Raw genomic sequence first — 24231 nt, 5'->3', positions numbered from 1 at the left:
CGTCTTATTTCTGGTGTGTCAGTTTTCCGATGAATTTGCGTATTTCTGACAAACCATGGCGCGTTCCGTGTTTGCCTGAGAAGTTTATTTTGCGTTACCTGAAGCTTTTCCACTAGTTCATCACAGTCATCGTCAGAATCTGTTGTAAATGAAAATTAAATAAATCCAACAATACCATCGTCAATTGTTCATTTTTCTCAGCATGTGAATTTATTTTGAATAATTATTAACATATTTACATCGAGGAAATCTAAAACAACATATTCCCTCTTTGTTTGGAAAATATTGAATGAAACGTCGACTTTTATGGTGAATATTACGATTGCATCAATAACATGTCATCTACTTTCTTCTCCAACATTAACTTGCAGTATTTTCGTCATCAGCCATCATCAGAATCTGTTGTAAATGAAAATTAAATAAAAATCCAACAATACCATCGTCAATTGTTCATTTTTCTCAGCATGTGAATTTATTTTGAATAATTATTAACATATTTACATCGAGGAAATCTAAAACAACATATTCCCTCTTTGTTTGGAAAATATTGAATGAAACGTCGACTTTTATGGTGAATATTACGATTGCATCAATAACATGTCATCTACTTTCTTCTCCAACATTAACTTGCAGTATTTTCGTCATCAGCCATCATCAGAATCTGTTGTAAATGAAAATTAAATAAAAATCCAACAATACTATCGTCAATTGTTCATTTTTCTCAGCATGTGAATTTATTTTGAATAATTATTAACATATTTACATGGAGGAAATCTAAAACAACATATTCCCTCATAATTTGGAAAATGTTGAATGAAAAATCAGCTTTTATGGTGACTATTATGATAGCCTCATTGACGTGTCTTCTACTCTATTCTCCAACATTAACTTGCAGTATTTTCGTCACCAGCCATCATCAGAATCTGTTGTAAATGAAAATTAAATAAAAATCCAACAATACCATCGTCAATTGTTCATTTTTCTCAGCATGTGAATTTATTTTGAATAATTATTAACATATTTACATGGAGGAAATCTAAAACAACATATTCCCTCATAATTTGGAAAATGTTGAATGAAAAATCAGCTTTTATGGTGGCTATTATGATAGCATCATTGACGTGTCTTCTACTTTCTTCTCCAACATTAACTTGCAGTATTTTCGGCACCAGCCATCATCAGAATCTGTTGTAAATGAAAATTAAATAAAAATCCAACAATACCATCGTCAATTGTTCATTTTTCTCAGCATGTGAATTTATTTTGAATAATTATTAACATATTTACATCGAGGAAATCTAAAACAACATATTCCCTCTTTGTTTGGAAAATATTGAATGAAACGTCGACTTTTATGGTGAATATTACGATTGCATCAATAACATGTCATCTACTTTCTTCTCCAACATTAACTTGCAGTATTTTCGTCATCAGCCATCATCAGAATCTGTTGTAAATGAAAATTAAATAAAAATCCAACAATACCATCGTCAATTGTTCATTTTTCTCAGCATGTGAATTTATTTTGAATAATTATTAACATATTTACATGGAGGAAATCTAAAACAACATATTCCCTCATAATTTGGAAAATGTTGAATGAAAAATCAACTTTTATGGTGAATATTATGATTGCATCAATGACGTGTCTTCTACTTTGTTGGCCAATATTAACTCCCAGAAATTTCATTAGAGCCTGTTGTTATTGAAAAATGAATAACAATCTAACCAAAGCCCTATCTCTCGAGGTCTCACCCTTACACCATTTAGTTTTGCTTGACCACACAGTGTTCACACAATATTTACTATGACAGTAAATTAAATTTAAGGTTTTACAACAAGATATATCTCAATAACTCTGCAGATATCGGAACACAATCCAATAAAAATTTTTTTAGGAATTTTATGAGTGCTGCAAGTATAACTAACGCGTTCATACGTCCAGTTCTTGCAAATATCTCATAGTTACTATTAAAAACCCTTGTCCGTCAATTACTTCCATGTTAATAATCTCAACTGTATCAACTTTTGTGTAATTATGAAGTACTGTGTCTGTCTGAGAAGACAAATTGGAAGAAAAAGTGCATTTAATATCCGTTATTGACGCCCATCGTATTCACCAGACATTAATCTATTTGATTATCGTCTTCTCGAAAATTGTTACATAGTACGTTTTTTGTTAATTTCAAAAATTATATTAGTATTTTTTAAAATATTTTAAACAATACGTTCACAAGTCTGACATATTTATTATATATATTTTATTGCCGTTAAAAAACAATTTTTTATGTTCTCTGCTAACCCTTTCCATTGTACTTTTAAGCCCAAAAATTTACGACCCCAAAAAGGATGTCCAACAAAAACGTTCCACTAACTTTCATCTCCGAAAGGGTTGTTGCAGTTAGTTGCCAATTACTGCGTTTTTTTTATGGTCGCCATTGCATATATTTCCGAGAAAAAAACCCGTTTTTTATGCCGGTAATTTACGATGCTGCAGTTGAGGAAATGACCATTTAGGTTGGCTAAAATACGTTTGGCATCGTCGCAGATGACTTTATTGATGATTCAGTATTGCTTTTGTGTCGAAAGAAATTATTTTAAATATCGCTGACATTCAAAATTAAATATAATCAGACGGCATGGCGTCGGGACGGTTTGGGAAACCCCTTGATGATTAAGTACCGCATCAAATAAACTTGGCCATACTTATGGATATTATTAATAAACATGGTTTTGTTCATATGATAGAGCACCATGATATCAAATATATTATGACAAAATCTAACAGCATTATAAAAAATAATATTTTTAATATTATCTTCAGTTCATAAACAATAACACCTATTTTATGTCGATAAAAACGAAATAAAGCATTAACTCTAGATCATAAAATTAAAGTTACTTTTTTATTCATTAATATACGTCACGTTAGACAAAAAGCAGACTGAAATACGACTCAAAATCAAAGAATTGTACTGGTTAGTTGGAAGACACTTTCAACTTTTTCTAAGATTTAAAAAAATTGGTCAATCATAAATCCTATTTGAACTTGCACTTATGGGATTACGTTAAAACATCAAACCAACTAGTAATCCTACCCACCTATTAAAACAAGCGAAAATAATTGGGCGAGCAGCAATAAAGAGATGGCCGACATTTTCTCAAAACACTTAAAAAATATTTTTAAACCTTTCCAGTCTCAGCTACATAAAGATGACGAAAATAAAATTACTAGCTTTCTAGATTCGCCATTTCGAATGGATTTACCGCACGAGAAATTAACGGTCAAAAAAGTTAAACATACAATAATGAGAGAGATTAATATTAAAGAAGCTCCTGGTTATGACTTAATTACTGGCAAAATTTTAAAAGAACTATCAGAAAAGGGTATAAAACTATTAACATTTATATTAAATGCTATGCTACGAATTAATTACTTCCCTAGTATCTGGAAAGTAGCTAAAATATTAATGATACTTAAACCAGGAAAAATACCAGAAGATGTGACCTCCTACCGACCTATAAGTTTATTACCGATAATCTCGAAAGTTTTCGAGAAATTATACATAAAAAAGCTAAACTATATAATAGAAAAAAGAAAAATTATTCTAGAACATCAGTTTGGCTTTCGCAATAAGCATGGGACTATAGAACAAGTGCATAGACTTGTAAACAAAATAAACGCCGACCTAAATGCCAAAAGATATTGTTCGGCTGCTTTCCTAGACATATCTCAGGCTTTTGACAAAGTATGGCATACGGGCTTGCAGGTTAAACTAACGAAACTTCTCCCTCATCCGGACTATCAGCTACTAAAATCGTATCTCACTGAAAGACATTTTATTGTAAATCAAGGCGATGAACATACCGAATTAAATCCCATATATTCAGGAGTTCCGCAAGGTAGTGTACTGGGTCCAGTACTGTATTTTCTGTATACGGCTGATCTGTTCATCACAAAAATAACTACTGTGGCAACATATGCAGACGATACAGCAATCTTAGCATCCCATGAAGATCCAGTCACAGCATCAATAAACCTACAAACCCACCTGGAGCAAATACAATTATGGTTGAAGACATGGCGCATTAAAGTCAATGAATCAAAATCCACGCATATAACGTTTACCCTGCGTAGAAGAACATGTCCACCAGTGAATATCAACCATCGTCAACTCTCTCAAGCAGAGCATATTAAATATCTTGGTATGCATTTAGATCGACGCCTAACCTGGAAGAAGCACATACTCTCTAAACGGAAACAACTGGGACTAAAATTATATCAAATGTATTGGCTCATTGGGCGCAAATCCAAGTTATCATTAGATAACAAGGTATTGCTGTATGAGTCTATACTCAAGCCCATTTGGACATATGGAATTCAACTATGGGGTACCGCTAGCAAATCTAATATATCCATCATTCAACGGTTCCAAAATAAGGTGTTCCGTGCCATTGTTGATGCTCCGTAATATATTTCAAATAAAGTGATACAACGCGATATTCCTCTAGAACCTATAACGAGTGTAATTCAACGTGTTTGTGTGAAGTACTTCGAAAGAGTGTCAGTGCATCCCAATGTACTCGCTAATCAGCTAAATATGCGACGTGATAGTGAAGTGCGTAGACTAAAACGTTTAACACCACCTGATCTGATTACTGGACATATGTAGACTTTAGAATAAGCTTTAGAATAAGACTAATTAATTAAGATAATATTTTATACAGAAGATTGCTTAATGAAGTGATTTTCTACATGCCATGTATATATAATATAGACAGAAGAAATACTTATTGCCAATAGAGCAGATTGTGGACTCACGAAGAGTAATAAAAAGAAAACTATTGTTCTATAATACTTGCAAAAATACACAAAGAGGACGAGTCTTGGATAAAAACATGTATAAAATTGTATTTTCTTATTTCCTGTGTGTTGTCCAGTAGCTGTATTGCAGTAGCTGTATAATCGTGCAGTTCTTCGCTAGTTACATAGCGATAAACATTGATAATTAATCAAAGAGCTTTGTTTTGGCAGAGTTGGATAACTAATGGGCTTGATGTTTTCGTAAAACCCCATATTTGCACCTCATAAGCCCAAATATGATTTATGATTGACTGATAAACCAATCTCTTTGATTGTAGGTCAAGTTGAGAGTATCTTCCGAGTAACCAGTACAGTTGCTTGACTGTAAGTCTAATCTGCTCTGTTTTTCTAACATGATGTTTAAGGCTTGTCAAATGAATCAAAAACATTTAGTATTAGGTCAAATTCGGCGATTTATGGATTTCGTAATAATTCGTTCAAGTTCAACTTAAAATAGTTGATAGAAAATGATAGGGGTATTATTGAAATTATTGTTCATATTTAGACACTTATCAACCGATCCAAATGTTCATATATGTTGTAAATATCACTTCAAATCTACTTTTTAAAGAATGTGCCTAATATAATCCACGAATAGTGATCATTTTAATGTATACTAGCGACCCGCCCCGGCTTCGCACGGGTGCAATGCTGATACTAAATTAAATACACTACAGAAAAAATATGAACGTTGTATATAAAAACATAGCGGCCCGCTCCGACTTTGCACGGGCATAAAATATATATGCCTATGTCACTCAATGAAAACATGATTAAAATCGATCCAGTATTTTTGGTTCATTCATTACTGCCCTTGGCCTGCACGCATTAAATTTGGAGTAAAACAATTCCTCTTCCCCTATACTTACTATGAAGATTTCCTGCTATCTTTGGAATATCTAAATTCATACAATTTTTATTACATTACATATTTTTAAACGCAAATTTTAAATTTGTAATATCTCCGAAAATATTTGTTTAATTTACATGCTGTAAGGAACCATATTGATCTATATTAATTGCACACTGTATTTAAGGTACTTAATTCGATAAGGATTAATGCCGTATTGCTTAAAATAGCTTCGTAAATAAGCCATTTTCTCACGTAAAAAGTAAACAATAAAAATGGTTAATGTGGGTTATCCCTAAAAGATAAACATATACCATCGCGGACTTTTTTGTAGACCTTTTTATGGTGTACAATACTGTAGTACATTAATTTGATCTAACTCGTAGGTTTAGGCAGCGTTTTTGCTAATTGCTAAATAAGCCTAAAAAAGTAGGTTAATTTACGACATCACGTTGTGTTATACATATAAACCTTCCTCTTGAATCACTCTATCTATTGAAAAAAACCGCATCGAAATCCGTTGCGTAGTTTTAAAGATTTAAGCGCACATAGGGATATAGGGACAGAAAAGGCGACTTTGTTTTATACTATGTAATGATAAGCACCAAAAAACCTGTATAAGTAAAATAATAGGCAGACATTACGATAATTCTTATTTAAACAATCGTAGACTGACCAAGAATGATCAGCAAACGCTATAAAACGGTCTTAATCTAACCGCGCCCTAAAATGATCATCCCGTAAGGCAATACCGCGTGATATCCGAATGCGGAGACGAATTTCGACGGCAAGACGGCGAAAAAAAGTCGATCCGTGGCCGCGGCAGGTAGAGAACGGAGCCCCGTGGCCCAGTCCCAGACAGTTTTATGTGCATTTTTGGCAGATATCGCTTTATCTACCCGTGTTTATCAAGCCGGAGACCGGTCGTCAACGTTTGCTCAGACTACACGAAAAATATTTTTTCGACTGTTTAAATATCGTTTTCGGATATGAGGAAACGAGATGGCACGTATACAATCGAAGGAGACTCGTATTTGTAAGGGGGTATAACCATATTTGTTAATATACGTCGTGTGGGGACGGACGAAGCCCTAGAAATGGTTCAGCGATGATTAGAAGTCTAATATTAACACAGAAAGGAAATCGTTTGTGTAAAATTAAATAAAAAGTATAAATTCTAAAGCAATTTTACGTGGATTTTCGTTTATTTCACTCAAAAATACATATATGTTGAGGGTTTTATCTTCGTCCATAGGACAAAAAAGTCTGACACTTTATTCATATAATAAACCTTCGTGAAAATTTGTGTTTTTTATGTTATGCAACCTCAAATCGTTTATGCAAGTTTAATTAAATATTTTTAAAAAATTAAAAAGTTAATATAATTATCAAAATCAAAGTATAGTAACGAAAAATTAATTATTATATTAAAATAAGTGAAATTTTTAGAAAGAATACAACTGTAGACTGTACAATATTTTATTTTACTTCTTTAATTGCTAAAATTCTAAAAAACATATATTGATTTTCTTTATATTTTAGAGCCGCTTTTTTGGAATTTCACAATTATAAAGGATCACTAATATTAATTTACAACCATGCCTAGCAGAATTAGAACCTGCAACTCTTGCAACAGTACTGGAAGACTGTTCTGTTGTCTGGACTATATAGAATGGTCGTATTTACCAAAAACTATTCATATAGAACAAGAAAATACAATATTAAATATAGGTTTGTGAAAAGAATTGAGACTTGCGAAGTATGACAGTCAGAGACGAATTATATCCGAAAAACAAACTACTAAGAAACACGCTGTAAAAATTAAATGAACCGTGAGAAGGAAGACTCAAAAAAGTTTCCAAGAGAGACAAAATTAAAATTAATATGAGGCCTATTAATACGTTAGGACTCTGCGGGATATAAAGAAAAGAAAGTTTATTTAATAAGAAGTAAGAAAGGAGGATGTCCAAAACATAATGAGCGAAATACTATACCACAAAATAAAAAGATTTGAGGACTGAACTTCTAGAAATAACAAGACATCGTAAAGCCAATTTAGTAAAATTATAATCGTCCTCCACATGTCTGTTATAATGTATGAATCTTTCACACTGTACATTTCAGTGAATGAAAAATTATACATAGTGTTTATTATTATAATCATCTTCCGTATGTTTATGTTAATTATACTTGAAAAGTAGTGAATAGATAGTCTATATCTATACAACATTTAATCTTAATAGAAAGGATATTTCCATATTTCGAAGATTCAACAAAAACTGAACATTCCAAACGTTTAAAGGAAAAAAGAATAATGAAAAATTACTCAATATCACTTTTAATTACCCCCAGTAATCACAGCGTCACAGCGTTTGAATCCTGCTGGGGCATGGTCGTAAATGTATGTCTGTGATTGTTTAAAATTTATGAATGTTCTAGGCAAGAGTGTAAAATCCGAAAAGAAAAATGATCCCAGTCACCCCAATAACCAGGCTGCGTAAGACCGGATGTCTTCTGGGATGATTTCTAAAGTTGGGCTTAATGCTGATGACCGTGGTTCGGAGCCCACGTTAAACTTTAGGCCCAGTCCAGATAAACCCATAGTAGGTAAAAGTAGACTTGAAAAGTAAAAGTATATATATAAATGAAAAAGAAAGAATATAAAGAGTTCTAATATAAAATATAAACAAATTATACATACTCATTTATTTATACGTTATACTTAATTGAAAAAAATGGGGTAGATATCAAAAACACTAGCAATTATTCTTAGTAAATATTCATGTATATATTTCCACAAAATAAGAAAAACTGTGAATAATAAATAAGATGTCGTAATGGTAAGTAATAATAGAGTATTAACCAAACTCTTAACATATTAAAGGAGACCTGGACAATGAATAAACATATAAATAAAACACGACATGATTTTATAAAAATTTATTGTAACCAACTATTGCAAGTGATATTTTGTTACATTATATGGTAATTAAATCTGACCAGAAAAGGGCGTGGTTATGTTTATGGTTATTTGGCAACAGTTTAGGGTAGGTTTCCAATTATAGTTATCAGCCACTGTAGCACCCCGCTGGGATGGGACCCCCAATAGGATGTCAACTATTGATTTATGCTTAACCTAGTGAGGCCCAGAGAAATATACCAACAGGTTAAGGATTAATTATTCCCCATTACAAGGAAAAAACAGGATATGGATAGTTTATCGGGTGTGACAAAATATAGACTTTAGTTGCTCATATAAGTTGCATTTTTTGATGAAATAAGAAAATATTTCAAAATCTTGTCCTATTAAATACTATTATTAACATTAAATTAATTCTGCATATCAATATGTTTCTGTATGTATTTAACAGTTACGTAGCTGTGAATAATTATAAACTGATTGTCGTCGTCTCTTAGTTTATATTTGTTTTTTTTACTAGCTTTAATTAATAAATTAACTGTTTCGATTTTAAATAAGACTTTTTCTTCAATATTTTTTCATAAAAGTGACCTACTATAACTGTTTATTATTATTTTCAATATTATCTACTCTTATCAATAATTCTCAGTTATATAGTTGTAGTTAATTGCTTGCCATGAAGTATCATGCATTAAATCATAATAATTAACCCTAAAGCTCGTAATAAGAAAAATAATAACAAAAGAAGCAGACCAAGTTGCCCTTTAACAACTGCTGAATAGTTTATTAATATTATTAAGTATATTATTTGTTAACTACCGGAGTAATTGAGTTGAAAACGCAATAATCAAGAAATATAAATAAAAAAAGGCGATGGGACAGTCCTCCTACTGTTGCGATAGCCGCGCGTTCGAATCCTGCTGAGGCATGGTCGTAAATTTATATTTGTGAATGTTCTAGGCAAGAGTGCGAAATCCGACAAGGAAAATGATCCCAGTCACGCCAATAACCAGGCTGGGTAAGACCGGATGTCTTCTGGGATGATTTCTAAAGTTGGTCACTCGCCAGTCGATAGGCCTAATGCCGAGCATGGTTCGAAGCCCACGTTAAACAGTAGGGCCAGTCCAGATAAAGCCATAGTTGGTAAAAGGAGACTTTAAAATCTATAAAAAAAATTCAGCTTATGTTTTTTCAAATTAAATGAGAGACACCTAAAATTACGAGATGAAATTGGGAAGGAAGTAATGTTAGAATCGATATTTTATCAAATCAATTTAAATTAGTTTTGCATAAAAATATGAGGATATGGATATTATCTTATAAGTTCGATTTAAATTTAGGTAAATGAAACTATTTGGATTTATACAGATTGGATATTATATTCCATAGTAAAATATTTTTTTTAGTTATCTGGTATAGTTTAAGAGATATTGAGTTTTGATAAAATATTCAAGTATCAAATGGTTTTGGAGACAATATTTTTTTCACAGATTTTCCATATGAGGAAATCTTGGGATTTTTGCCCATTTTCATACTTTTTAACATAACATCAGTTTAAATAAAGATATATTAATGAAAATGTCAGGATATAGGTAAAATTGGATGTAGAATTACACGGTAGAATCATTTTTTAGCTAATTGATACGGTTCAGAAGATATCGATAAAATAATATTTCAACTAAAAATTGTTTTAAACTTATTTTTAAGTATATTTTGAAAAATACCATTTAAATGTTAAAACTAACTATTCTATGTTCTTTAACACCCTAATTTTGATAAAATGTATAAGTATCAAATGGTATTGGGGACAATATTTCTTTCGTAGATTTTCCATATATATACTCAGGAAAAATTGGGATTTTTGCCCACTTTCATACTTTTTAACATAACATCAGTTTAAATAAAGATATATTAATGAAAATGTCAGAATATAGGTAAAATTGGATGTAGAATGACATGGTAGAATCATTTTTTACCTAAATGATATGGTTCAACAGATATCGATAAAATAGTACTTTAGCTAAAAATTGTTTTAAACTTATTTTTAAGTATATTTCGAAAAATACCATTTAAATGTTAAAACTAACTATTCTATGTTCTTTAACACCCTAATTTTGATAAAATGTATAAGTATCAAATGGTATTGGGGACAATATTTCTTTCGTAGATTTTCCATATATATACTCAGGAAAAATTGGGATTTTTGCCCATTTTCATACTTTTTAACATAACATCAGTTTAAATAAAGATATATTAATGAAAATGTCAGAATATAGGTAAAATTGGATGTAGAATGACATGGTAGAATCATTTTTTACCTAAATGATATGGTTCAACAGATATCGATAAAATAATATTTTAGCTAAAAATTGTTTAAAACTTATTTTTAAGTATATTTTGAAAAATACCATTTAAATGTTAAAACTAACTATTCTATGTTCTTTAACACCCTAATTTTGATAAAATATGTAAGTATCAAATGGTTTTGGAGACAATATTTTTTTCACAGATTTTCCATATGAGGAAATCTTGGGATTTTTGCCCATTTTCATACTTTTTAACATTACATCAGTTTAAATAAAGATATATTAATGAAAATGTCAGGATATAGGTAAAATTGGATGTAGAATGACATTGTAGAATCATTTTTTAGCTAATTGATACGGTTCAAAAGATATCGATAAAATAATATTTTAGCTAAAAATTGTTTAAAACTTATTTTTAAGTATATTTTGAAAAATACCATTTAAATGTTAAAACTAACTATTCTATGTTCTTTAACACCCTAATTTTGATAAAATATGTAAGTATCAAATGGTTTTGGAGACAATATTTTTTTCACAGATTTTCCATATATATACTCAGGAAAAATTGGGATTTTTGCCCACTTTCATACTTTTTAACATTACATCAGTTTAAATAAAGATATATTAATGAAAATGTCAGAATATAGGTAAAATTGGATGTAGAATGACATGGTAGAATCATTTTTTAGCTAATTGATACGGTTCAAAAGATATCGATAAAATAATATTTTAGCTAAAAATTGTTTAAAACTTATTTTTAAGTATATTTTGAAAAATACCATTTAAATGTTAAAACTAACTATTCTATGTTCTTTAACACCCTAATTTTGATAAAATATGTAAGTATCAAATGGTTTTGGGGACAATATTTTTTTCGCAGATTTTCCATATATATACTCAGGAAAAATTGGGATTTTTGCCCACTTTCATACTTTTTAACATTACATCAGTTTAAATAAAGATATATTAATGAAAATGTCAGAATATAGGTAAAATTGGATGTAGAATGACATGGTAGAATCATTTTTTAGCTAATTGATACGGTTCAAAAGATATCGATAAAATAATATTTTAGCTAAAAATTGTTTAAAACTTATTTTTAAGTATATTTTGAAAAATACCATTTAAATGTTAAAACTAACTATTCTATGTTCTTTAACACCCTAATTTTGATAAAATGTATAAGTATCAAATGGTTTTGGGGACAATATTTTTTTCGCAGATTTTCCATATATATACTCAGGAAAAATTGGGATTTTTGCCCACTTTCATACTTTTTAACATTACATCAGTTTAAATAAAGATATATTAATGAAAATGTCAGGATATAGGTAAAATTGGATGTAGAATGACATTGTAGAATCATTTTTTAGCTAATTGATACGGTTCAAAAGATATCGATAAAATAATATTTTAGCTAAAAATTGTTTAAAACTTATTTTTAAGTATATTTTGAAAAATACCATTTAAATGTTAAAACTAACTATTCTATGTTCTTTAACACCCTAATTTTGATAAAATGTATAAGTATCAAATGGTATTGGGGACAATATTTTTTTCGCAGATTTTCCATATATATACTCAGGAAAAATTGGGATTTTTGCCCACTTTCATACTTTTTAACATTACATCAGTTTAAATAAAGATATATTAATGAAAATGTCAGGATATAGGTAAAATTGGATGTAGAATGACATGGTAGAATCATTTTTTACCTAATTGATATGGTTCAACAGATATCGATAAAATAGTACTTTAGCTAAAAATTGTTTTAAACTTATTTTTAAGTATATTTCGAAAAATACCATTTAAATGTTAAAACTAACTATTCTATGTTCTTTAACACCCTAATTTTGATAAAATGTATAAGTATCAAATGGTATTGGGGACAATATTTCTTTCGTAGATTTTCCATATATATACTCAGGAAAAATTGGGATTTTTGCCCACTTTCATACTTTTTAACATTACATCAGTTTAAATAAAGATATATTAATGAAAATATCAGGATATAGGTAAAATTGGATGTAGAATGACATGGTAGAATCATTTTTTAGCTAAATGATATGGTTCAACAGATATCGATAAAATAGTACTTTAGCTAAAAATTGTTTTAAACTTATTTTTAAGTATATTTCGAAAAATACCATTTAAATGTTAAAACTAACTATTCTATGTTCTTTAACACCCTAATTTTGATAAAATGTATAAGTATCAAATGGTATTGGGGACAATATTTTTTTCGCAGATTTTCCATATATATACTCAGGAAAAATTGGGATTTTTGCCCACTTTCATACTTTTTAACATTACATCAGTTTAAATAAAGATATATTAATGAAAATGTCAGGATATAGGTAAAATTGGATGTAGAATGACATTGTAGAATCATTTTTTAGCTAATTGATACGGTTCAAAAGATATCGATAAAATAATATTTTAGCTAAAAATTGTTTAAAACTTATTTTTAAGTATATTTTGAAAAATACCATTTAAATGTTAAAACTAACTATTCTATGTTCTTTAACACCCTAATTTTGATAAAATGTATAAGTATCAAATGGTATTGGGGACAATATTTTTTTCGCAGATTTTCCATATATATACTCAGGAAAAATTGGGATTTTTGCCCACTTTCATACTTTTTAACATTACATCAGTTTAAATAAAGATATATTAATGAAAATGTCAGGATATAGGTAAAATTGGATGTAGAATGACATTGTAGAATCATTTTTTAGCTAATTGATACGGTTCAAAAGATATCGATAAAATAATATTTTAGCTAAAAATTGTTTAAAACTTATTTTTAAGTATATTTTGAAAAATACCATTTAAATGTTAAAACTAACTATTCTATGTTCTTTAACACCCTAATTTTGATAAAATATGTAAGTATCAAATGGTTTTGGAGACAATATTTTTTTCGCAGATTTTCCATATATATACTCAGGAAAAATTGGGATTTTTGCCCATTTTCATACTTTTTAACATTACATCAGTTTAAATAAAGATATATTAATGAAAATGTCAGGATATAGGTAAAATTGGATGTAGAATGACATTGTAGAATCATTTTTTAGCTAATTGATACGGTTCAAAAGATATCGATAAAATAATATTTTAGCTAAAAATTGTTTAAAACTTATTTTTAAGTATATTTTGAAAAATACTATTTAAATGTTAAAACTAACTATTCTATGTTCTTTAACACCCTAATTTTGATAAAATGTATAAGTATCAAATGGTTTTGGGGACAATATTTTTTTCGCAGATTTTCCATATATATACTCAGGAAAAATTGGGATTTTTGCCCACTTTCATACTTTTTAACATTACATCAGTTTAAATAAAGATATATTAATGAAAATGTCAGGATATAGGTAAAATTGGATGTAGAATGACATTGTAGAATCATTTTTTAGCTAATTGATACGGTTCAAAAGATATCGATAAAATAATATTTTAGCTAAAAATTGTTTAAAACTTATTTTTAAGTATATTTTGAAAAATACTATTTAAATGTTAAAACTAACTATTCTATGTTCTTTAACACCCTAATTTTGATAAAATGTATAAGTATCAAATGGTTTTGGGGACAATATTTTTTTCGCAGATTTTCCATATATATACTCAGGAAAAATTGGGATTTTTGCCCACTTTCATACTTTTTAACATTACATCAGTTTAAATAAAGATATATTAATGAAAATGTCAGGATATAGGTAAAATTGGATGTAGAATGACATTGTAGAATCATTTTTTAGCTAATTGATACGGTTCAAAAGATATCGATAAAATAATATTTTAGCTAAAAATTGTTTAAAACTTATTTTTAAGTATATTTTGAAAAATACTATTTAAATGTTAAAACTAACTATTCTATGTTCTTTAACACCCTAATTTTGATAAAATGTATAAGTATCAAATGGTTTTGGGGACAATATTTTTTTCGCAGATTTTCCATATATATACTCAGGAAAAATTGGGATTTTTGCCCACTTTCATACTTTTTAACATTACATCAGTTTAAATAAAGATATATTAATGAAAATGTCAGGATATAGGTAAAATTGGATGTAGAATGACATGGTAGAATCATTTTTTAGCTAATTGATACGGTTCAAAAGATATCGATAAAATAATATTTTAGCTAAAAATTGTTTAAAACTTATTTTTAAGTATATTTTGAAAAATACCATTTAAATGTTAAAACTAACTATTCTATGTTCTTTAACACCCTAATTTTGATAAAATATATAAGTATCAAATGGTTTTGGAGACAATATTTTTTTCGCAGATTTTCCATATATATACTCAGGAAAAATTGGGATTTTTGCCCACTTTCATACTTTTTAACATTACATCAGTTTAAATAAAGATATATTAATGAAAATGTCAGAATATAGGTAAAATTGGATGTAGAATGACATGGTAGAATCATTTTTTACCTAAATGATATGGTTCAAAAGATATCGATAAAATAATATTTTAGCTAAAAATTGTTTTAAACTTATTTTTAAGTATATTTCGAAAAATACCATTTAAATGTTAAAACTAACTATTCTATGTTCTTTAACACCCTAATTTTGATAAAATATGTAAGTATCAAATGGTTTTGGAGACAATATTTTTTTCACAGATTTTCCATATGAGGAAATCTTGGGATTTTTGCCCATTTTCATACTTTTTAACATAACATCAGTTTAAATAAAGATATATTAATGAAAATGTCAGAATATAGGTAAAATTGGATGTAGAATGACATGGTAGAATCATTTTTTACCTAAATGATATGGTTCAACAGATATCGATAAAATAGTACTTTAGCTAAAAATTGTTTTAAACTTATTTTTAAGTATATTTCGAAAAATACCATTTAAATGTTAAAACTAACTATTCTATGTTCTTTAACACCCTAATTTTGATAAAATATGTAAGTATCAAATGGTTTTGGAGACAATATTTTTTTCACAGATTTTCCATATATATACTCAGGAAAAATTGGGATTTTTGCCCACTTTCATACTTTTTAACATTACATCAGTTTAAATAAAGATATATTAATGAAAATGTCAGAATATAGGTAAAATTGGATGTAGAATGACATGGTAGAATCATTTTTTAGCTAATTGATACGGTTCAAAAGATATCGATAAAATAATATTTTAGCTAAAAATTGTTTAAAACTTATTTTTAAGTATATTTTGAAAAATACCATTTAAATGTTAAAACTAACTATTCTATGTTCTTTAACACCCTAATTTTGATAAAATATGTAAGTATCAAATGGTTTTGGAGACAATATTTTTTTCGCAGATTTTCCATATATATACTCAGGAAAAATTGGGATTTTTGCCCACTTTCATACTTTTTAACATTACATCAGTTTAAATAAAGATATATTAATGAAAATGTCAGAATATAGGTAAAATTGGATGTAGAATGACATGGTAGAATCATTTTTTACCTAAATGATATGGTTCAACAGATATCGATAAAATAATATTTTAGCTAAAAATTGTTTTAAACTTATTTATAAGTATATTTTGAAAAATACCATTTAAATGTTAAAACTAACTATTCTATGTTCTTTAACACCCTAATTTTGATAAAATGTATAAGTATCAAATGGTATTGGGGACAATATTTCTTTCGTAGATTTTCCATATATATACTCAGGAAAAATTGGGATTTTTGCGCACTTTCATACTTTTTAACATTACATCAGTTTAAATAAAGATATATTAATGAAAATGTCAGGATATAGGTAAAATTGGATGTAGAATGACATGGTAGAATCATTTTTTAGCTAATTGATACGGTTCAAAAGATATCGATAAAATAATATTTTAGCTAAAAATTGTTTTAAACTTATTTATAAGTATATTTTGAAAAATACCATTTAAATGTTAAAACTAACTATTCTATGTTCTTTAACACCCTAATTTTGATAAAATGTATAAGTATCAAATGGTTTTGGAGACAATATTTTTTTCACAGATTTTCCATATATATACTCAGGAAAAATTGGGATTTTTGTCCATTTTCATACTTTTTAACATAACATCAGTTTAAATAAAGATATATTAATGAAAATGTCAGGATATAGATAAAATTGGATGTAGAATGACATTGTAGAATCATTTTTTAGCTAATTGATACGGTTCAAAAGATATCGATAAAATAATATTTTAGCTAAAAATTGTTTTAAACTTATTTATAAGTATATTTTGAAAAATACCATTTAAATATTAAAACTAACTATTCTGTGTTCTTTAACACCCTAATTTTGATAAAATGTTGAAGTATCAGCTGATTTTGAGGACTACATTTTTTTCGCAGATTTTCCATATATATACTCAGGAAAAATTGGGATTTTTGCGCACTTTCATACTTTTTAACATTACATCAGTTTAAATAAAGATATATTAATGAAAATGTCAGGATATAGATAAAATTGGATGTAGAATGACATTGTAGAATCATTTTTTAGCTAATTGATACGGTTCAAAAGATATCGATAAAATAATACTTTAGCTAAAAATTGTTTTAAACTTATTTTTAAGTATATTTCGAAAAATACCATTTAAATGTTAAAAGTAACTATTCTATGTTCTTTAACACCCTAATTTTGATAAAATGTATAAGTATCAAATGGTTTTGGGGACAATATTTTTTTCGCAGATTTTCCACATATATACTCAGGAAAAATTGAGATTTTTGGCCATTTTCATACTTTTTAACATAACATCAGTTTACATAAAGACATATTAATGAAAATATCAGTATATAAGTAAAATAAGATGTAAAATTACGTGGTGGAATTATTTTTTAACTAGTTGTTACGGTTTAAAAGATATTGATAACATTGTTTTAGTTAAAAATTGCTTAAAACTTATTTTTAAGTATATTTTGAAAAATACCATTTAAATATTAAAACTAACTATTCTATGTTCTTTAACATCCCAATTGTACTGAAATTTGTAAGTATCAACTGATTTTGTGAACTTAATCTTTGCATAGTTTTTCCGTATATGTACTCAGGAAAAATTGCGATTTTTGACTTTTTCAGAGTTTTTATTATAAACATTACTCTAAACAATTAAATATTAGTGAAAATATCAGATTGTGTGTAAAACTAGATATTAAATAGTTATAAAAAGAAAAAAAAAATTATATTCTTTATTATTCTCACTTAAATTACTTTCAGAAAGTTTAAATCAATTTTAGTAGTTAGTTACCCCTGAATTTTGGAATAGAATATCAGAATATTATGTTTAGAGTTATATGAAATGAAAAACATAGTCTGAAAATAAATTAATAGGTGTATATAGGTCTTATTATTGCGGTCTTATCCCCATCAATTACTAGTTGTACTCGAACGACAACATTTTTAAAACACTTTGTACACTTATATCGAAATGTTAAGATCACCAAACTTTAAAAATGTAAACAATATCCCTTGAGGTATCAAAACAGCACTAAAACCATAAAGACACTGATTTTTTTTTAAAAACATTCACTAATACACACTGACATCCTGGCATTTTAGCGTTTTTTAGTTTACTGTTATGGTTCAAAACATATTTTTATGTTTTTTTTTTAATTTTAAGTTGGTACATAAACTTGAAGCTACTTCACTAGAAATATTGCCTAGAAAAGGGAAATATAATAGAAAAAGAATTCAAGATTAATTTAAACAATTTCGTAGCAATTTGAACGACTTTAAGGACTAGGTATTTCCAAATTTTAATAGTTCAACGTTCTGAAGGAATACCGGATGAAAAGAATACCCGATTAACTTAACAATATTGATATTCGGATACTGCTATTATATAATAGCGAGCCTAGAACAGGTTTTTCGCTTCTATTGAATTATAATTGTTAAAGAATATTCTTTGATGTATTTAAATAATATTAAAACTGTAAAAATAAGTCAGAAGAGATACTGAATCCTTTTAATTGATATTGGATACTTAATACAGAACATAAGAAGAAGGAAACAATAAAAAAATAGTAAAATATTAATTTAAACTATTCCCCAGCAATTCAAATGGCTTCAAAGACGAGGTATTTCTAATTTGTAGGTATACAATTTTCTGGGAGGATAGAGGATTAAGGGTACGGTATTAAGGGTATAACTTATTAATAAAGGTATTCGGTATTAATACAGAGTCGTAGAACGCGATTTTTCACTTTTATTGAGTTATAATTGTTAAACAATATTCTTCTCCGGCGTGTTTCAATAGCACTAAAACCGTAACAATCAATCCGAATAGATACCGACGGAGTCATTTTAATCGATCGCCTACACGTATCACGACACCACACGCATCGATATCCTGGCGGATAACCGCGACAGGATCGCGCGGACCCGCTCATCTGCGAGTTGCCAGGACGACTGAGGGTCCTGAGCGATTCGCGCAAAATTCGCTCGACGACTATCGGGTTTTTGCACACGATCGCGGTCGTACCACCACGTCGGCCTCGCCGTGGGCCCCCCGGCTCCCCCCGGCGGCCGGAGACCGTCGAAATGTTATCCCTGGTCAGGAGCGGCGGCTGTAGATGGAGGCGGCACGCCCGCAGGCCTGCCCCACGGCCGATGGCCTTAGGGTAGGTCGCTAAACTAGCGGTATTTTGCGTGCTATTTTCGCCGGAAGAACTCGTCGGGAACGGGAGACCGCGCGAGTGTTGATCAGTGACCGAGGTCCAGACGAAGCTGGAGTCTGGACGATGACCGATTGCTGACGGATGTATAGGTAAAACGATCGTTTTATATTGTACTGTATGTTTATATTTTTTAATTTTTCTACCGGATACGAAGGACATTATTTGTATTTCGGGAATTGGCAACAACACTGTTGTCATGTGAGTCCATCTGACGGTTCTATCGTAAAGTTTGACATTTTTGACGATACTCTTGAATGTACTCAGAACATTTTGTCGCATGGACGCTATTTGATTACTTAATATTTAGTTGAAAGTTTCGTCTCGGCAAAAAATGAAACTGAATCGTCAACCTTTTTGGTGCTTCGAAAGACGTTTATAAAATCGTGACAGGTGACGAATCATAGATATATTCGTATGAGCCCGAAAGTAAGCAGCAGTGGACCGCATGGGTGTTCCAAGATGAACCAGATCCAACAAAAGTTGTTCGCACACGAAACACTTCAAAGAAAATGGTGGCCTGTTTCTTCGGAAAAACTGATCATATGGCAACAGTGCCTCTAGAGGATCGTAGAACAGTAAATTCTGATACACAACCGCCGGATTGTTCTTCATCATGACAATGGGGGCTCTCACACATCGGCTCAAACAAGAGACTATTTGAGCACTCAAAACATCGAATTGATGGATCATTTTTTTCCTATCCGTGAATAATAAATTGCGTGGTCAACGATTTTCATCACCCGAAGAAGCTACTGAAACGTTCAAAAATCATGTTTTGAATATACCTCATTCGGAATGGAATAAATGCTTTGAAAATTGGCTCTATACAAAAGTGTATCAACGTGGCGAGTACTTTGAAAAACAATAAAAATATATTCGCAGCTTAACTTTGTTTTTTTCCGAATCCCGAAATATAAATAGTGACCCTCGTATTGTACAAGAAATACGATACAACGCTTTGTTGTTTTAGTCTTAATAGGATAGATCAGTGTTTCTAAACCGGCGAGCCAATACAATTTTATTTTCGGAAAAAACTACATGATTTTGAGAAAATGAAAAAAACTATTCATTCAAAGTATTGACCATTTGATTTGACACATCTCGCCCATTTTTCAGGAAATTTATAGGTGCCGTCCCGGAAAAAGTGTTTGTCCTGTGAGTAAAACCATTCAACAAGCCATTTTGTAACATCTTCGAAATTGTTGGAGTGCTGCTCTGCAAGCGCGCGTTCCATCGATGCGAAAAGTTGAGAGTCGGACGGGACAAGGTCTGGAGACTACATATGATAGTTTCCTTGACCGGTTTTGCTTTATTATCGTAGTCTAAAAGTACTTATCGTGTCTTCGGGCCCATTATGAACGTTTTTCGGCCAACGATCATGGTTCAAATTGATCATTTGTTGTCGATGTGACCACTATTAACTGTTTCACCATGTTTTAACAATTCGTAATACACCACTGAAAAAAGTAATGAAATTCTGGGCTATTTATGACAATTGTACATATTTATTTTATACGGAAAAAAAGTTATTTCTGAAAAAGAAAATTTAAAATAATATATGTGCCCTAAAAAGTTCCAAATCTAGATATAATGAATTAACATCTAGCAACTCTACCTCTGCTAACCAATAATTATCGATATATCGACACCCAAAAATACAAATATTTATCAAAAGATGTAGCTTATGTTAAGATGTGAGAAGGTGTGAGAAGATTAAACCACTTCTAGCACTGCGGGTGATTTGATAAGATGTGACCTCATGTTAGTAGTTTTGACATCGTTAGACCCTCGCTTCTGCTGTAAAACACTGCTGTAATTTAAAGAAACAACCAGTGCAAAGGCGATGTCAAGAATCGACTATATAAACCTGCAGCAACATCAATATCATCTGCATCTTCAGAACGTGAACATAAAGCTGAACTGTAAACACCAAAACAAACCAAAAAAACCTTTCTTTGTTTGTACGTTCGAGTTCCAAAAGTTCGAGAACTGGTAAGAAATAAGTATCATAATCTGTTTAAAGTGGTAATTAATTAGTCACCAATTATAATCAGGAGCGTGGTTTCTAATCAACTTTCTTACAAAAACGCTTACAAAAAATGAGAAATATCGATATAAGTTACTTTTTTTAATGAACCTTGAAATGATGATATTGGCATCATGCCATCTCCCTTGCTATAAAATACATTGATTGCCAAACATTTCGTTCATCACAAGATATGGCAGGCAAGGATTTCAAAAACTAAGACACATATTACAAAAACTTCCGTATATCCATATTGGTTTCAATACTTGCTTGTATTTCTTCCAATTAGCTAATACATTTTGCTATATTTCATTTCCAGTTCTTTTCTTTTCTTCTTTATATGTATTAATAGCATTGATGCTATATGGAATTATAATATTATTAATTGTTATTAGTACTTGTGCGTTCTGATTATATATGAACTGCACATGCACAGAATTACTTTTTATTTTCCAAGCTTGTGTCCAATTATTTATATTGTCACTTGCCTGCTGTAATTGTCGTGTGACTTCCGCAAATGTAGCCATCGTGATATTTTCTATATAAGGTGTATGAGTGAAGAGTACCTAAATAATTGACCCCAATACATATCTTTGTGATACACCTGTTTTAGCTTATTTTATTGTAGAATAGGCTTCTTCTTGTTTGACTCTAAATGTTCTGACTCTAATGTAATATGTTAATAGTTCACGTGTTGTTTCAGTAACACTTTTTATGGCTTATGAATAAGACCGTCATGCCATACCTTGTACTATATCTAAGAATATAGCTGAACTTACCTTTTTACCTTCATAGGTTTTTTCAATTAAACCCAAATTGATATGTAAATATTAAGTTTTTCTCTCAATTGTTCTTTAATTAAAGCAAATAAGTTTGCCGAGCTTTGACCCTGAAGTCTTGTGATTCTAAGAACTTCAACCGTAACAAAGCAAGTTCATTCAACAAAGAACTTTATTATTGATTCATTAGCGATATTGCCAATATTAATACAAAACTATTTACCTAAAGATAATAACAGTTTATTTAATATACGATGTACCGAACTCGATTAAAATAATTCGAAACAAAGGAATCTCCGTTTTATCGCGCGTACGGAGCTGTCGCCATTTCTAAACAAACTTAGCGTATCGACTAATAAACCCGAACGGTATCATTAAATACCATGTATCGATCGTCACTATCGCAGACCGTCCATGAATGTTTACAGAAAGCGTAGATGGCGGATTCGGTACCAAGTCAAGGGTCAAGGGACCGCACGACCATTTCCTCTTGGACTTTGGCATATTTTGTTGTCGATGCGAATCTAGAACGGGTGTGAATGTACGGATTTTGCATTAAACGATAGCCATATTGGTTCGGAATTAGTACCGAGTGTGTACAGCAGAGACGAGGATGATTCCTCATCATCATATTGATATTTGGGGTTGATGTCCCTTGTAAAGCTTATTGAACATCCCACCACAACAAAAATTACTTTAAAACTTTATTAAAAATAAAAACACCGGTACAAATTGTTGATAACACTAAGAATATCTCAGAAATAACTTGTAAAACATACATGTAAAAAAGAAAAGATAAAAACTGGATTTAACGTAACAAGTGAATTGAAAAGTCCACGGCCTGACATATAGATGGCACTACTAATATTAAATCCATATGTTTTTTAGTTAACCATAACCCTCAAAAGATGCGTGTTTAAATTTGACAGCTTTCGGGTCATTAGTTTGTGTATAACATTTTGAGTGAAGCAACTTTTGTTATTGTAAAAAAAATGGATTTTCGCGTGTTGAAAAAATATCGCTTTTTGAAGGGAAAAAATACAGTTGAAGCAAAAACTTGACTTGATGTCCAGTTTCCGGACACTGCCCCAGGAAAATCAACCATCAAGGATTGGTATGCTAATTTTAGACGTGGTGAAATGAGCATCGAAGACGGTAAACGCAGTGGACGCCCAAAAGAGGTTGTTACCGACGAAATCATTTAAAAAATCCACAAAATGATTTTGAATGGCCGTAAATTGAAATTGAGTGAAATAGCAGACACTCCAAAGATATCAACTGAACGTGTACATCATATCATTCACAAATATTTGGGTATCAAAAAACTCTGTGCAAAGTAGGTGCCGCGCAAGCTCACTTTTGACCAAAAAAAAGGACGAGTTGGTAATTCGGAGCAGTGTTTGAATATGATCAAGAGTAATAAACCCGAGTTTTTGATGGATGGAATATGGATGCACCGTAGGAAAACTCTACAGTTGGCTGGCAAGGTTATGGCGTCTGTATTTTGGGATGCGCATGGAATAATTTTCATTGATTACCTTGGAGAAGGAATGAGCATCAACAGCGACTATTACATAGCGTTATTAGACCATTTGAAGAACGAAATCGCCGAAAAACGGCCGCATTCGAAGAAAAAGAAAGTGCTGCTTCACCAAGACAATACACCGTGTCAAAAATCCATGAATTGGGCTTCGAATTCCTTCCTCATCCACCGTATACTTAAGATCTGACCACCAGCGACTATTTCCTGTTATCCTCAGATCTCACAAGAGTGCTCGCTCGAAAGAAATGTTCGTCGAATGAAGAAGTGATC

At 30.2% G+C, this 24231-nt stretch overlaps 1 protein-coding gene and 1 long non-coding RNA gene across 3 annotated transcripts in view; one reads left to right on the top strand and one right to left on the bottom strand.

Annotated features, from left to right (window-relative positions):
- LOC143205055 (uncharacterized) overlaps positions 1-24231 on the bottom strand; it is a 217514-nt gene that overhangs the window by 140920 nt on the left and 52363 nt on the right. The gene's annotated exons all lie outside the window — the stretch shown is intronic.
- The window catches only part of rib (BTB/POZ domain-containing protein ribbon), a 54816-nt gene continuing 50161 nt past the window's right edge, over positions 19577-24231 (top strand). Inside the window, exon 1 of the mRNA XM_076418059.1 lies at positions 19577-19702. The gene's annotated coding sequence lies outside the window, so the exon portion shown is untranslated. The remainder of the gene's footprint in view (positions 19703-24231) is intronic.

Source organism: Rhynchophorus ferrugineus, unplaced genomic scaffold (genome assembly GCF_030347505.1).
Source record: "Rhynchophorus ferrugineus isolate W39M unplaced genomic scaffold, kcgeb_rfMv2 rfM11, whole genome shotgun sequence".
NCBI classification, from domain to species: Eukaryota; Metazoa; Arthropoda; class Insecta; order Coleoptera; family Curculionidae; genus Rhynchophorus; species Rhynchophorus ferrugineus.
Note: the sequence above shows the minus strand (reverse complement) of the source record. Positions and strands in the feature narration are given on the sequence as shown.